We start from the raw sequence: 17,115 nt of genomic DNA on the forward strand, positions 1-17,115 counted from the left end.
TGTGCAGAGCCACAAGGGCCCCCTGAGCCTCCTTTGCTCCAGGCTGAGCCCCTTTCCCAGCTCCCTCAGCCCCTCCTGGGGCTCCAGCCCCTTCCCAGCTCCCTCAGCTTCCTCTCACAGCCTCTCCCAAATACCTTATCCAAGTCCTGGCTTTTATCTGGTACAAAAACCTAAAGAAATATATTCTATACCAAACAAGCCACTACTTGCACTTCAAAAAGTTGGACTTCTACTGAAAAAAAAAAAAAAAAGCTCAAATGTCACAGTAATAGGAACTATTGGCATTCATGAAACAAGCAGCTAATGCTTTAGAACTGTATTCATTCAATCCTGAGAGCATTTTATATGAAAAGAAAGGTTTAAGGTTATGTCCTGGATCTGAGTGAGGACAGTGCCCTAAGCCATGCTAATAATGTAGCATCCAGCATCAGATTCATGCTTTGCTATGAAAGGGAAAAAAGGAAGGAAGGAAGAAAGAAGCAGCACAAGAGTGTAATATTTTTACAAAAAATATAAGGTCCTCTATGAAAGTTTTTTTTGCATGGCATTAATCATCAAAGGAAAGCACAGAACTCTGAAAACCATCAGGAATTTGTGTCAGTGGAGATTTATAATGTGACCTTAAAACACCTTCTTTTGCTACAGAACTCAGACTTTATCAGGAGTGAACAGTTGGGAGAGATCAATTCGAGCCCTGGAGATGGAGGGCTGGATTTATTAGACTAATAACCAATTGATATTAAATATTATTACTTTGTTCTTGCTTATTATTAAATACATTTTACTAGTGATGAAGTCTCATGACAAAGGAGAGTTGAATCACATTTCATTTTAAAGTAAAAGTATTAAATATAATATCTAAGGACAAATTTAGAAGTTTTTGAGTTTATTTTACTTTTCTTAAAAGAAATGCCCAGGACTGCTGAAGTTCTGGTCTTCCTTCTTTAGTATATAAAAGTATTGTATGCATATAATATATTAATATTATTTTTTTTAAAAAAATGACATCTAATTTCCAGATATTTTTACTGAAAAAATTAATCTTTGGTTCTGCTACCAATGAACTTAAGACTCTATGAAATGATTATATAAAATTTTGTCCTTTTTCCTTCCTGTAATGATCATGAGGATGTGCACAGACAAACCAGGGTCTGGAAATTAGAAAAATTTTTCCACTCATCTGCTTCTTCAAAATGGAATATTTTAAGGGAGCTAGAACACCTCTAAGAAATTTTCTTTTTGATGGCAGATAAAGAAGGAATTCCATCCTCTCTGACAGAATGAGTTCTAGCAGATTAACTTGGGGGAGAATCAAACATTAAAACATACTTTTGTTCCTGATTTTAGCAGATGTGAGTTTGAACATGACAGCAGAGTGAGATTTGCTGCCTTCAAAAAAAAAAATCAAAATCCAAACCACAAAACAACACAACAGAAAAAGCAAACAACAAAATGAAACAAGATAAAAAAAGGCAAACAACACAGTGTTTCATTTCAGGACCGGAGTTGCCTTTAAGGGCTGCCTGTGGTTGTATTTCCTCTGGAGATTACCTGGGTAAACAAGAATTGCCACCTCAGAAAACACATCAAGAAAAGCAGGACTCAATTTTTATCTCTCCTAACACAGTGATGCTCATATTTCAGGTTTTTTCGTAGCTCTGTAGTCAGCATGGAGTGATTTCTGCAGGGAATTTTGAATCCATGGGCTGCCAGTGCCTGCTCTGAGGTGAAGAACCCAAATCTTCCACAAACTCAGAGGAGCAGCAGAGCCAGACTCTGCTCTTGTTGTGTGTGGATGTCTTACATGGTTACTGACTTCCTGCGTGCCTAAAAAGCAGCAAATTCTGCTTTTCATACTTGAAATGACGTGCACTTTCCAAAGTGCCAGCAATAGGAGATCTTATGGTGCAAGGAGGGATGTGTGAAATTTAAATTAAGTAAAGCATGATAATTTCAACTAGCAAAAAGGCCATTTAAAATGCTGCTTTGTGCTTTTTGCATTGTTTGTGAGGTCTTTCATTCAACTGAGGATGTAAGAAAGAAGTTGCAAACTGTCATTTTCTAATGGAGTTGTTTTTTTATTTAAAGCTATTTCCTTTCTATCAACTTCCTTCAAACAAAAGAGTGGTAGCCCAGTCCTACAATATCTGAAGTTGTGATGTCCTGCCTTGCACTGAATGTAATCTCAAATTATTATCGTGCTGTTGCAACATTTATGGGTTTAAAGGGGAAACAGAGAAAGTGTGGCCTTCACGTCACTCTTTCCCTTCTCAGCCAAAGAAAATCAGGCACATTTGCCTAAAACTCTCCTTGTTTCACATCCTGTGCTGCAGTGTCTGCCATGGTTCTGTCAGAGGGGTACAAAAAGACATCAGGAGTGCCAACCAGGCAGCACAAAAATAACATTTTCAATGTCAAGCAGGAGAAGACTGAATCAAATTTCAGATGGGAATCAAAACATTGCGTTCCTAGGTCACTTGTCTCATAATGGAATATTCTTGGACAAGGCAGTGGATGAACTCCTTGTGATTTTTCTAATGGAAGGACAGGGACACATCCTGAAACTCCCTCTCCAGTGGCTGTTGGCTTCAGCTGACACTAATTAATGAGATCATTATATCTATTTTCACAGGGTCACAGGATGGGTCAGGCTGGAAGGGACCACAGTGGGTCACTGGTGCCATCTCCCTGCTCCAGCAGGGCCATCCCAGAGCAGCGGGCACAGGGCTGTGTCCAGAGGGCTCTGCAATATCCCCAGGAGGAGACTCCAGCCCCTCTCTGCTCTCTGCTCAGGGCTGGGCACTGCCCAGGGCACAAGTTGTGCCTCCTGTGCAGGGGGAATTGCTGGGCTCAGCCCCTGCCCGTGGCTCTGGTGCCATTGCTGGGCCTGGAGCAGAGCCTGGGCCTGCTCTGCCCCTCCTGCACCCAGGGACAGCCAGGGATGGACAGGGACAGCCAGGGATGGACAGGGATGGACAGGGACAGCCAGGGATGGACAGGGACAGCCAGGGATGGACAGGGATGGACAGGGATGGACAGGGATGTACAGGGATGGACAGGGATGTACAGGGATGGACAGGGACAGCCAGGGATGGACAGGGACAGCCAGGGACAGCCAGGGATGGACAGGGACAGCCAGGGATGGACAGGGATGGACAGGGATGGACAGGGACAGCCAGGGACACCCAGGCACAGCCAGGGCTGAGGCCCCTCTCAGCTGGGGCTCCTCTCCAGGCTGAGCAGCCCCAGCTCCCTCAGCCTTTCCTGGGCACGGAGATGCTCCAGGCCCTTCCTCAGCTCCAGGAGCTCCTGTCCCTGCTGTGCTGAGGAGCCAGGGCTGGACACAGCAGCCCAGAGGTGCCTCCAGGGCTGGGCACAGGGGCAGCATCACCCCTGACCTGCTGGGAATGCTCATCCCGATGCACCCCAGGATCCCTTTGGCCTTCCTGCCCCAGGACTCTGCTCGGTGTCCCCCAGGTCCTTCCCCAGCACATCACCCCCAGCCTGTGCTGCTGCCTGGGGTTGTTCCCCTCCAGCTGAAGGACCAGACTTTGCCCTGGTTGAATTTCAGACAGTTCTTCTCTGCCCATCTCTCCAACCTGTCAAGGTCCCTCTGAAAGCCTGTATGGCCTTCAGGGGAGGTTTTCTCTTTTGTTTCCTGCATGGCTAAAACATCTCTTGTACTTCTGTCAGCTCACAAGTGCAGAGGTTCACCAACACACCGGGAACTGCTGAAGTAATCCAGAACTTTGGCTAAAATTTCTAACAGTGTTTCATCAGCTGTGGATCAGAACTCACATCCATTATATCCATTACACATCATCTTATGAAGCTTTCTTACTTTTGAAGTAGCAAATCCCTGGTAATTCAATTGACACATCCTTGAAGGCAATAGCCCCTCAATCACTAAGTACAAATTCAATGAACAAGAAGCAAAGAAGAACCTTTTTGGAAATTTTAGCTCAGAGTAATCTATCTTGGGATATCTTCAATTACATTTCCAACTACACAAAATCGGTTTCATGTTTGAAACATTATTAAGTGGGAATAATAGAATTTAATTTTATGGAGCGTCTTTCCTCCTCGTGACATCTCCAAATGCTTTGCAGTAATGAATTAGACACAGGTTCTGGGGCGATGGTGTGTAGGCAAATGCAGCTCTCATTATGTGCTATTCATTCCAGCAATAGCCTATACTCAACTCTCAAAAGCAGGGCTTATTTTAGGTGGAGAGAGACTGTTGGAAGGAGCTGGAGCTCTTCCTTTGGAAAAATGCCGTAGGAACTTCCATTTCTATCTGCAAACATATCCAACAAAGGAAGAAAATGGCTTAATAGCCCATCTGTAGGGCTTTGAACAATGAGATACTCTGTGTTATTGCATTATTTTACTATTACTAGAATTCAAGCTTTATGCAAGGCTTGCCTAAGCCTGTGGGAGTTGCTTTTCCTCCCTCCCTGTCCCAAAATAAGAAATAATGTGTATCTTGTTTATTTTCCCTTTTCTGTCTTGCTTGTCCCAAGAAAGGAGGTTGGTCCCAATTGCCATTTTTTTCTGGTTTTCCAGAATTAAATGATGGGGCAGGGCCTATAAAGACAATTTTGTGCAGGACCCAGCACTGTAGGATATCCAGCAAATTGGCTTCATCCTCAACCTCAAAGCTGAGCACTAATCTGCCCTCCCTTGCAGTGATCCCAGCACTTGAATGGCTCAGAGTGTATTTTATAGGAATATCCTGCGCTAGGCACAAGAGGTGATTTCAATTTGCATCAGCTGGAATGAGCTTAAAATACAATATTTGAATAGATGGAGTGAGCAGAGTTCAAGGAGGGAGTGCCTGAGCTGGGTTCACTGGGGTTGTGGAGCAGCAGGGGTGAGTTGGGCTCATTAATGTGTTCAGACCTCATAAAACACTCTCAGGAGCTCTAAGATGTCTTACATGGAGGAAATTTGCATTAGCAGCAGGAAGAACTGAATTTATTTTCCTGGGTTCTAGAATCGAGGTTTTTTTTACATTTCTCATAATTTTTAGTGAACTTACTCATCCTTCACACTTGGTCTGTGAAATATGTATGGAAAAATCTCTGGTTTTTTTCCCAGGCAGAAAATCAATCAGCAGTTCTAGAGGAGCTTGTCAGGTCCTCTCAGACTCCCCTTTTGTCAAAGCTCACAGAATTGTGGGTTAAACCCTAAGTAAGAGCAATAAATATTCACATATTAAACAGTAGGGATGGTGTGTGGTGGTTCTGAGTGTAGGAAATCCTTTCAGGAGCAGAATCAGCAGATAAATATTACTATGTACTGTGGAAAACAGGAACAGTTTCTAATGCTCTTGTATCTACCAGACCATAAATAAATAAAATAAAATTTGAACAAGATAAGGATAAAAAAATGATCATTTGCAGAAGAGAGAATATTCATATCCATGAAAAAAAAGAGCGAGAGCGAGACAGACTTTATGGTTTTGACATTTGATGTAAGATCTAAGCTATAGCAAGTCTCAGGTTTTCAGTTTTACTTAACCTGAAGAACTTCACAATTTTAGACTATAAAATTCTATTGCAGAGAACTTGAAACTGAAAACTTATTAAAAAATCCTGACTTTGGCAGCAAAACCTCAGAGCTGCAGAAATTTGAGTATCCTTAACTTACAGTGGTGACAGCAGCAGGAGATGCAGATTATTTTACTAACAATTCTGGTTGAAGTTAATAAAATAAATAAATTTGGGTATCTACAGAACCAAAGTGGGAGCAAAGCAAGGCTGTGCTGTGATTACATGATTAAAGGCAGCTATATTTTCTTAGTTTCTTTGCTCTAGAGGGTGAATTCTAACAGCTGAATTTTCCTCTCCCACTACAAAGATCCCACAGAGAGTCAAAAGATTTATTTGATTCTCTCAGATTCCAGTAAAAATACATCTATTCCAAGACAATGAGTTGGGCTGACTGAACACCATGAGAGCTTCCACTCCTGTGTTTTCCAGCCAACAAGCTGCGTGTTCTGCCTGCTTTTGAGAAGCTCAGCTTGGGTGTTCTGACAAATTATGGATGCAGGTAATTGCAGTGGAGGGTTTCAGTCTTACACCCAGCATTTCCTGCCTGCACTGTGAAATTAAGCAAGTGTAAGTTCACCCTGGAAATCAAAGAGAATATCCTGGCAACAAAGTGAGGCAGGGATGCTACACTGAGAAGGTTTGAAAGCTTTTTACTTAGGCTTGGACAAACCAGCATAAATTACATCTCAGCAAAAGGTCTTCAAGGCAGAGTGGATAATCTTATGTATGCTCTGCCACGGAAATCTGCAGGCTGCAGGTGGGGTGGCTGTGTGAGTTAATGCATGGTGAAAAGCTCTATTTTCAGTGGAAATGTTCTTACCAATGCAGAGACCTTTGGATCCAACTCTTCAGAAACTGCTGTTTTTCTTTTTAGGGCATAAATCATGAATATATTCTGAATTGTAATAGGAGAAATGTAAGTTACCTTGAGATAACAGCAGCTACCCAGTTTTTAAAAAGAGTTGGTGGAAACCCAAAAGAGGAGATTCTCTACAGAAAAGAGACTTAAAAATGCTTATCCAATCTTTTCAGCTGTTAATAATGCATGTGCAGGTTTTTTCATGGGCTCATTGCTTCTGTGCCCCCCAAAGGGAAAATCTCAACTGGTTGTTTGTATTCTTGTAGGATTAAATTCCAGATTTCAATAAGAATCACTTTAAGAATAATTACAGACTGAGGATTTCTGATGAAAAATTTAAGTAGAAGCATTGTGTGAGCTAATCTGGAAACCATTATTTAAACTATTTAAGAGAATAATGATCTAATAAAAGATGTTTTGTTTATTACTTGCCTTGATGCATTATAAAAATAACTCATAACTGCACAGAGCAGATCAAACATCTCAAACCTGAACCTATTTCCTCGGGTACCTTGTGAGACTTAAATGATGAACACAGAACAAGGGGAACTGACATTTTTCTTTGTTTTGTGCTGTGATCATGTTCCCTCAATGAAAGTTCTTAAACAAGAACTGTCTGCAGTGTCAGGTTTGGCTCCGATTGAATAATACTGAAGTGTCTCACAGAGTTTCCAATTTTAGCAGCCTTTTGTTGTTAAATCTATCTTAAAAAAAAAAAAAAAAGAAAATCTTCAAAAGCTGTAAGATGTTGGAAAAGAACAAGTAACGTGTCAGATGAATGCAAAAATGCTAATAATGATAATACTTCCCTGTCCTACTGAAAAATACCTGAAAATACTTCCCATTTACTACTCCCTGAGAGAAAATCGAATTTTTGGTTGCTTGCGCAGATCTTTTTTGGGCCAAAAGTCATAAAAGAAATAAAAAAGAGAAATACTGAGGTAAAGCAGCTTTCAGTGTACCTTCGCCATTAACTTTTCAGAGCTAATGAAGGCAAAAAGAGGATCTGCAGCAGAAACAGCACAAGTGTGGATATTTGGACATAGCCTTGGGGTTTGTTTCCCTAAGTTCAGTCCACTGAAAATTTGGACTCAGGGTCTAAGCAGGTTTTTTTGGGTTCCCTGTAGCACCAGCAGAGGGAAACCAGCACCTCCACAGTGGAGTTATCCAGGGGTCTCAAGCAAAGGAATCACTGGGGGAAGTGCTCAGCTCATCAGGGATGGAGTTGAACTGATTAAATGTGATTAAATATGTGTTAAATGGGGAAGACAGCGGGTGTGAGGCCACCTCTCTCCAAAATCCCGGATATTGTGCTCCTTGTGCCGTGCCAAAGGTTTGCTGCCACCCCTCACCTCCTGTTCTCCTCTCCCCCACCTTCATCCTCTTCATTTCCTTCTCTCTTGACTTCCCCGGCCCATCACCTTTCCTAAAACTTCCCTTTCCTTTTCTGTCTAACTTTATCCCTCACCTCTCCCCTGCCTCTCTTCACACTCCCACACTTCCCGAAGGAGCAGGTGTGGAAGGAGTGTGCAGCTTGGAGCTGTCACAGGGAGTATCTCCCCGCTCTGCCCCCAGTCCCACCCGTGGGATTCTCCTCCCTGAACAGCCTCGGGGCAGGGGCTGCACTGCTCTGTCACAGCATCACCTCCTCACTTCAGACTGAGCAGATATTTTAGTAATTAATGTGTGCAAGGAATTATCTCAGAATCATGGAATGGTCTGGGGGGAAGGGACCTTAAAATTCATCTTGTTCCACCCCTGCCATGGCAGGGCCACCTCCCACTGTCCCAGGAGCTCCCAATGTCCAGCCTGGCCTTGGGCACTGCCAGGGATCCAGGGGCAGCCCCAGCTGCTCTGGCAATTCCATCCCAGCCCCTGCCCACCCTGCCAGGGAACAATTCCTGCCCAAGATCCCAAGATCCAGCCCTGCCCTCTGCCACTGGCAGCCATTCCCTGGCTCCTGGCCCTGCAGCCCTTGGCAATTGTCTCTCTGTAGCTTTCCTGGGGCTCCTTCAGGCCCTGCAAGGCCACCCTGAGCTCAGCCCAAAGCTTCTCCTGGCCAGGCTGAACAATGGCAGCTGGGCCAGCCTTTCCTGCCAGCAGAGCTGCTCCATCCCTCTGCTCATCCTGGAGCCTCCTCTGGGCTCTCTCCAGCAGCTCCAGCTACTCCCTGGGCTGGGAATTCCAGAGCTGGACCCAGCTCTGCAGGTGGGGTCTCACCTGAGTGCTGATACACAGTATATATAATATATCATAGATATGGATTAATTGTATTGTAAATGACAGAGGAATGTGAGATGTCCACTCATAAAAAAGCAGAACAGGGTGAAATTCATTGCCCTGTGGCTCTCCTGGTGTTCAGACCAAGCTCACAAAGCTGTGACTGCTCCAGGAGGCTCCTGCTTGCCATCAGCTGAGGACAGAGACAGAATCCACATTTATTGTCCAAACCAGCCCCAAGGGCTGTTCCCTGCTAGGGAATGCCAGCTCAGCACAGTGAGAGGCTGCCTGGAGATCCCCAAGGAGCCTCAGGAAGCACAATCCCTGTCAACAAGTCAATTATTCCGCAGGAGCCTCGTCCTGGAGCTGTTCCTGCTGCAGCTCTTCACCTCAGCATGTTTTGCACTGTGCAGACGTGTGGTGTGTCTGGGGGATTGGGATATATTTTAAGGATATATTTTAACTGGAATTTCCAGACAAGCTCTGGGTGAGTCAGACTAAAGATTTACACGTCGGGCACAGCAAATCTGTGTGTTCTTCAGGCAGTGCAGCTGATGGCACTTCCACTGTGCAGAATGTGCTTTAGATAAAGTGCCCTGTAATGGAAATGTTTCAAACTGTGCTAGCTCGAGTCCTTCTTGAGTTTAAACACCTCCAAAATAATGGATAATGCCAGTGATTAAAGGTCAGCTCGTGGAGCTGGCCACTGCTGCTGCTTTTAATCTTATTAAGTGTTAATAATGATAAAATATTCATAGCTGTAAACTTATAAAGGGAAAAATTATGTGCTTAAATGGAGATAAAGCGTTTTATTTCATTGCAGACAACACACAGAGATGGGAGAGGCTTCTGGCAGCTCCTCAGAGGAGCCACCCCTGCAGCTCCCCTGCCACCAAAACCCAAACCCAGTACAAGCTCCATTGTCTCCTGCATTTTAAAATTATGAGGAAGCTCAATATTACTCAGAATTACAAGTACAGGTCCTGAGAACTGGTTTGTGAAATTTTAATCAAGAGTAAATGTAATCAGAAGTACTTAATTTGTTTCTCCATTTTAAAAAATCCTTCTTATTTCCTATTGTAATGCTGTCTTTTTTAGATTCAAATTCTAGATTATGGCCAGAATTCATTCAGTTGTGTGCAAACCTGGTTAATAAAAAGATAAGCACCTGACAGTTCTCATGCTGTCCTATTAACATAAGCGTTCTACATCTGCAGACTGGATGTGATGCATAAAAATCTCCTGAGTTTTGCAGCTTGACTTGATTTTAATGTCTGCTGCATAATTCTCAAATGTTTAACACTTCAGAAAACTCTGTGTGATTTAAGGGTAAATTAATCTTTACTCACTGAAAACGGGAGCAAGATTTAGGTAAGATATTTTGCCATTCCTCGATGCCTTTTAATTAAAATTCCTTCTTGTTTGTTTTGAAAAATTCAAAGCTCTGCTTCCAGGCATTTGTACTAGAAGAGATCAGTTCCAGGCTTTCCTAACCATTCCATGGAACAGCTTGTTTTGCTGTGCAAAGCCTGGATGTGCAGCTTTATGGATAATTTTTCACCTCTTTCCCTTTTTTTACTGTATCTTTCCAGCACAATTTCAGCTGCAGAACCTGGAGAATGTGATCCAACACAGGCAGGTACGCTCTGACTGTGAAATTATTGCAGGCAGACCCATTATCCATCTTCAGGAGCTCTGCTGGATGTGTCCAGACCATGGGAAGGCTCAGTCTAGACAGAGATGTCTCAGTGCAGGGCCAGGGCTTAAAGCCCCAAGAGCTTCCAGGCTCTTCTGTGGTGGTTAAAAAACCCCAAATTGAAGTGGCTACCTTGGTTTGCATTCTGCTGAAGAGAAATATTTTCTGACTTTATTAGTAATGTCTTTATTTTCCTGTCCACCCTCTGAAATCAAGTCTGATGATGCAATTCTTCAGACCAGGATGATTTTCATTTAATTGATTGCTGTGTAATTACTAATTCGATGCTGGTGTGAAAAGTGGCTACAAAAGGTTTCCTAGCAAAAAAATGTTAAAATAAGAAGATGAGGAACACCAGGATAGAAGAAGGATGGAGCAGCTCTGCTGGCAGGAAAGGCTGGCCCAGCTGCCATTGTTCAGCCTGGCCAGGAGAAGCTTTGGGCTGAGCGAACAAAGTTGCTGATATAACTCCCAGAAAAAGAATTCATTGCTGCTTTTTTTTCTTTTTCTTTCTTTGTAAAATGAAAGGAAACAAAACTTTTCCCGTCTCACATTGCCCTGTATACTAGTTCTAATTAAAATTGTTCATTTAAAATTTGGAATTGCTCTTCATTGTGCCCACAGTCACCACTACTTTTTGACCTTCACATAATTCCTTCTTGGCAGTTTTTACATTAAAATTATAATGAGTCCAAATTTTCCAAGCTACCAAAAATTCCCTGATCCCAATAATGGTGATGATTTCCTTAGAAATCAGGCCTTGAGTGTTTTAATAGAATCATTATCCCTGTGTGCTGTCCCAACAACCAGAGCCTTTCGGTGATTTGGGTCCAATTGAAAAATCACATCCCAAATTAAAATAAATGTGGGGACATGCAATTACTGCCCCAGAAGGCACTCCAGTTTCCACACTCATTTAGCCATGTTTTCCCCAGCTGAGCCTGCCAGCCAGGGCATTAATTAATGCTTTATTCTAATAGGGACACCTGCCCAGTAGGAGCTACCAAGTCTTTGTCTACAAAGAAAACTGTCAGAGGATAATTTCCTTTTGTTTCCCTGCTGTTCAGGTCTCTGAAAGACAAATTTTTCATTATCAGACATGAATGAGACCTCTAGAACCTCTGGATAATTTTAGATTTTCTACTTAGGAATGGTTCCTTTGGTTGGTTTTTGAGGGTTTATTTTACTTATTTTTATTTATTTTTTTTTGGTCCCTATTTCGCCTTTTCCATAAGGTCACCTCATTTCCAAAATCACTTCTTTTATAATTTTAGGGGAATTTTAGATTCAAGGAGAGAGAAATTATTGACATATTACTTAAACTGGCCCAGAAAATTACTTTGGCATGCTCAAACACATAATTAACAGTAGTCAACAACTACTGGATTTATCAATTCACACTCCAGAAAATGTACTGAGAATATTTAACCCCAAAACTTTGTAATTAACTTTTCCTTGATGGAAAAGAGAAACATCCCACAGCACATTTCTACTGAATAAAATCTGTCTTGCTTTAAGGTCCATCAATGAATTCTTCAGCACATCCTTTATTATTATGATTTTAAGTCCTTTTTTTTCATTCTGCCTGGCACATTGTAGCACATTCTTTATTACAGATGTTATAGATATAAAATCTGCAATTTTGAAAATCCTGGTGGCCATCTGAGTTAGATCAGAGAAATTCAGAAGAGCCACAAACCATCACCCAGGAGTTTATGTCACCCTGTTTCCCCTCTGTTCCCTTTCTTGGTAGATGCACAGGCAAACACAACTTTCTCTGTGCTTGGATTGTACATCACAATTTAAATCTCATTTCTTTGGTGTTCTCCAAATCCAAAGGTCTCTGATCTACAGGATGCGCTGGATTTGAAATTTACAGCTTTTCCCTCACTTCTTGTTGCTGCTGCTTGAAACTTTTTCTCTGTTTTGACACTGCACTTCTTGAAATGGATTTCTTCATGATACTTCCTCAAGGGGAGCTCAGTTTATCTCAGTTCTCCAGGTCAGGAAGAAAACTCTAAAGCTCATTAGGATTTGTTTCTCATGTTTATTAGGGTGTTATCAAAGACATCAAAGAAGGCCTTCCTAGACTTCATGCACAAGTTCAAATCACCATAACCTGGCTCGCTTCGGCTCTGAAGGCACAAAATGGCCTCAAGAGATGAGTGGGGCTGCTCTCTGTGGGAAGAAACATCAGGATTTGGCTCTCTCATCATCAGGATTTTACTCAGCAGCTCAGCCTGGAGAAGAGGAGGCTCAGGGGGGACCTCACTGCTCCCCACAACTCCCTGCCAGGAGGGGACAGCCAGTGGGGTCAGGCTCTGCTGTCGTATCCCAGGGGAAAGGAGGAGAGGAAAAGTCACCCTGAGAATCAGACCTTTCAATATTGTTTCCACAATTTCTAGCCACTTTCCCGGGAACTATAAACATAGGTGTTTATACATTCCATTAAAGATATGCCTTTTGATGGACGTCTCTCACGGCCAGTGTGGTTGGGAAGGTGGTGACCTGACTATCCAATCCCAAACCTACAAATACTGAAAGAACAAATAAACCTTCTTCTTCTTTCATCTCACTTCGAGCTGCATCTGTGTGAATCATTTCATGTCCGACAGTGACAGGGAAGGGCCTCAAATGGCACCAGGGGAGGCTCAGGGTGGAGATTGGGAAAGAAAATTTCCCTGGAAGAGCGGTCAGGCCTTGGGATGAGCTGCCCAGGGAGGTTTGGAGTCACTGGAATTGTCCCAGAGGAGTCTGGATGTGGCCCTTGGGGACAGGGTTTGGGGTGATGCTGCTGGGGCTGGGGTGGCACTGGATGGTCCTGGAGGGCTCTTCCAGCCTTGATGATTTTGGGATCTCCTGCAGCAGCCAGCCAGCCCACAGGAAAGATGTGTCCTGGCTCAGCCAAAGCTCTGTGCTGGCTTTGGAACCTGGCCAGGAATTTGTGGGAGATGCTTGGGGTGAGGGGTCCCTCCTGCCCAGACCCATCTCAGCGGGCTGGACACTGGGTCAGTGTGTGATGGGGGAGGGAAAGGGGAAAAATCAGCTTTTGGTGTTGCACTTTCGACATTGAAAGTCCCAAATGCTTCCATTTCTTTGATGGAAGAGTGTGAAAACAGCTTAATGGGGGGGAGACCTGAATAAAATCACTCCAAAATGAGGTAATGTGCATTTTCAAATATATTACATGGACATGTGCATCCAAGGAACATTTTTTTTTCTTTTTTAGGGCTTTTTTTTCCCCCAGTCAAAACACTGGCACTTAGATGGATGAATCATTGGTCTTATCTGGCAGTGCTGAAGGAAAATTTAAACTGGTGACATCTTCTTTGCAGTTTAATGGTGTCATTACAACAAAGATTTGTATTTAATGTGACTGGAAAAAAAAAAGGTCTAATCTCTCATGCTTGGACATTTTGTTTGCCAGCTTCTGCATTGTTGTGGCTTTTTTTTTTTTTAATTTAAACATTTTGAAATGCAATATATTTATAAATGACCCTGGGGCTATATATACATAAAAATATATAAATATATATATATTTTCTATTTTTCTGCTGCAACGAGTCTGTTGTGACTGTGGTGTCTTTTTTTTACCCCTTCTAGCAACATTTCTACAGTTTGGAGATCAGTTTCAATCCCATTTATCAGAATGCTTGAAGGTTTCAACCCCATGTTTATTGGAATTTCACTTAAAATTGACAGCTGAAATGGAGACATTGTTATTAATGTGGATATTGCTATTATATATATTATATATATATATATAATTATTAATCTTGCTATATATATAATTATTAATGTTGCTATTAATCAGTGGAAGATTCACATGTGACAATTCCAGAAGAATTTGTGCCTTTTGCTGCTCCAAAAAATTATCCACAAATGGTGGAGAATATTCAGCTTCAGGGGCTCAGGTGGTGAAAGTTCTGTGGTTCATTAAATTTCAGCAGCTTCCCTGAAGGTCTCAGTAAGTTGTGATGATCAATAAATTTACCCCAGAATGCAGTTTCAGCTCTGGAGTAAGAGCTGTCTTTGGTGTATTTGGTTAAGTTGTAAATTTTTAGGTCTGGGCTGAATTTTTTAATCAGGGAATGATTTCTATGGAAATGTTTTATAAGGAGCTTTGCTTGTACAGCTTCCTGTGGCTGTGCAGCTTTTTCAAGTTCTCATTTTGCTACTACAAAGTTGCATCCTCTTGATTCTAGATGTGATAGGGATGACTCCCTGTGTAACTCTCCTGACCAGAATGGTTTGGGTTGTTTTTCTTTTTTTGGGTTTTTTTTTGTTGTTTTTTTTTTTTTGTGTGTGTTTTTTAAAAATTTTGAATAGATGTCTCTCAGAATTTACACCACCCATGGAAAAATGAGTTTGATTTTTCATTTCATCCATCCCTGTGTAAAGTTGTTCAGAAGTAGAATGAGAGGACCAGTTTGATGTAAAAAAAAAAATTAATTAATTAATCCCCTTTAAAACTTAATTAAATGCCCTTTTTCTGCAATAGTGTAAATTCCTTATTTTAAGTTCCTTTGGTACTTCCTGGGATGATCTGCTGCTGACTGTACAATGACTGTAGCATTTTTGGCTAAACCGAATTACTGGTGGTCTAAAATCCTTGACAAAGCCTGTTCAGCTGCTTGCCAGCCTTAATTGTAGATTTGGGCAGTAATAATTGATGGATTTAGTCAGTAATAGTGCAGAGCCTCTGCAGTCAGGACAGGAATCACACACCTGTTTCAGCAGCTGCTCAAATGCCACTGGAATTGTTTTGAGGTGGCGTCACGAGGGCTTGAATTGATCAAATGCTTCTTTCTATCTATGGATAGATGGTCCTAAAATGAGAAAAATCCATGAAATGACGAAAAGCAGATGCAGATGGATGAAGGAATGGATGAGGAGAGGCAGGGAACACACCTTGGTGTTTTATCCCATGTTGTGCACAAAGACCAGTCCAGTTGATTCTGGATCAGAACTATAAAGGGAGAATTATTTTATTTTTTTTCTCCCATCAATTTGGACTTTTTCTGCTCATCAGGACAGCTCCAGACAGATTGTGTGATGACAATCTTCTGTGTGCTGTTTGAATATATAATAGGGATGGGATCCAGCAGCATGTGCATACGTGGTGCAGAACAAAATGTTCTGCAAACCTTGACAGAAAAGTCTGTGTCCTTGCCAGAAATAAATACCCTTGAAAGACATAAAAAGCTGTTAATTTGTGTACAGTCTATCAGGAGGAGAAATTGAGAGGTGAGACAGGGGAGATTTTGTCGCCTCTATTACCTTTTACCACTTTTTTTTTCTTTTTTTAAGTAACCCACCAAGATCCTCAGTCTCTTTTTGGGAGAATTGCTGAGCTTCCTGCAGGGAATTCATTCAGCCCAATCCTTGTGAATTATTTAACTCCTTCAGGGCTGCTCAGAAGAATGTTACTTTGGTTTGATTGGAAAAGGCACCTTCTTTTACCTTCTATTCGTGGTTTCTTTTGGCTGTTCCTTCACACCCTGCCAGCCTGGTGAGCACAGTGCAAATTATAAAAATCATTGATCTGTTTGCAGCACAGATGGAAACTGGTGGAAAATTCACCCAGGCAGGTGCTGGCACTCTGAAATAAAATGGGAGTCGATGTCCAGCCAGCTCTGAAAGCACCTTGTGGGACACACCTGCTTATTCTGGCACCTAAACACCTCAAAAAACAACAGTCGCTCTTTTATTTTAAATGCTAAAGCCATCAGATTCAATTTCTATAAATGATAATATATATGAACCATGAAAAAGTTGTATTGCTAAAATACTAATTTTTCCAAGTAAGACCTTTAATCTATGCTGTAAGCAACACCAAGTGTGCACTGGCAGTGCTGAAAAATGAGTTTGAAATATGTTTTGAGAGGTTTTTAGGCTTTTGTTGCACTCCCTGTGTTACATATTTTATTCCAAGGGCTGTATTTACTCGAGGAGCTCTGTACTTGGCTGATAATGCTTCACATTTTAGTGGAAATTACTTCTGGAGTTGGAGTAAAAGCTATCACCTCTGTGGCAACTTCATGCGTCCCCAGTGAAACGAGGTGTCATGTAATGGAATTTATTCGAGTGGATGTGTCTGCCCCAGGGTGTCCTGCTAGGAGAGATCTGTCAACACATTGTCACGTCTCTAACAGGTGCAAAAATAGCCAATAAAATGATGATACAGCCTTGACAAATGTTCTTTGTTATCACACTTCAGTTTGGATTAGGAGAATTGCATCCTGAATTCCTGTGTTCACCATTCCTTATCAATTACCCAGCACTGTGTCCTGCACTTTTCTCACTTGTTGGAAAAAAAAAAATCATTAGGTTAAAACATTGATTTTTTTTTTTTTTTTCCCAAGCTGGATAAATTAAAATTTAATTGTAGCAAATGCCAGCAATGCTTCCTACTAAGCAAAGATTACACAAGTAAAATGGGCCTTTGAAACATCCATTTTATTTTTTGCCCCAAAGTCATCTCTTTAGGCTCAGAGCCAAATATCTGAAGTGGCTGGAATAGAAACCAATCCATAGAGCTTTTCCATGAGAGCCCCAAGGTTTCCAGTTGTGTCTAAAAATAAATGAACTGGTTTGGTTTATGGACAAACCATTCAATTTGGATAAAATAGGGACCTACACTTCTCCACATTTTGGGTGGAGGGGGATGGGGGGTATTTTTGACCTCTAGTCCAAAGACAATTGCACTGAGAGTTGTCTTCTATCCCAAAAAAACCTTGTTTCCATTTTCTAACTGGAAAAAGGGAAAACAGTGGTATGAATAA

General features: G+C 41.9%; 1 protein-coding gene across 1 annotated transcript in view; it reads right to left on the reverse strand.

Moving 5' to 3' along the window:
- Nucleotides 1-17,115, reverse strand: part of KCNJ6 (potassium inwardly rectifying channel subfamily J member 6) — a 147,221-nt gene that overhangs the window by 100,082 nt on the left and 30,024 nt on the right. The gene's annotated exons all lie outside the window — the stretch shown is intronic.

This window comes from Pseudopodoces humilis, chromosome 2 (assembly GCF_049639895.1).
Source record: "Pseudopodoces humilis isolate 2021_Gansu_Grassland_sample_001 chromosome 2, ASM4963989v1, whole genome shotgun sequence".
Classification (NCBI taxonomy): domain Eukaryota; kingdom Metazoa; phylum Chordata; class Aves; order Passeriformes; family Paridae; genus Pseudopodoces; species Pseudopodoces humilis.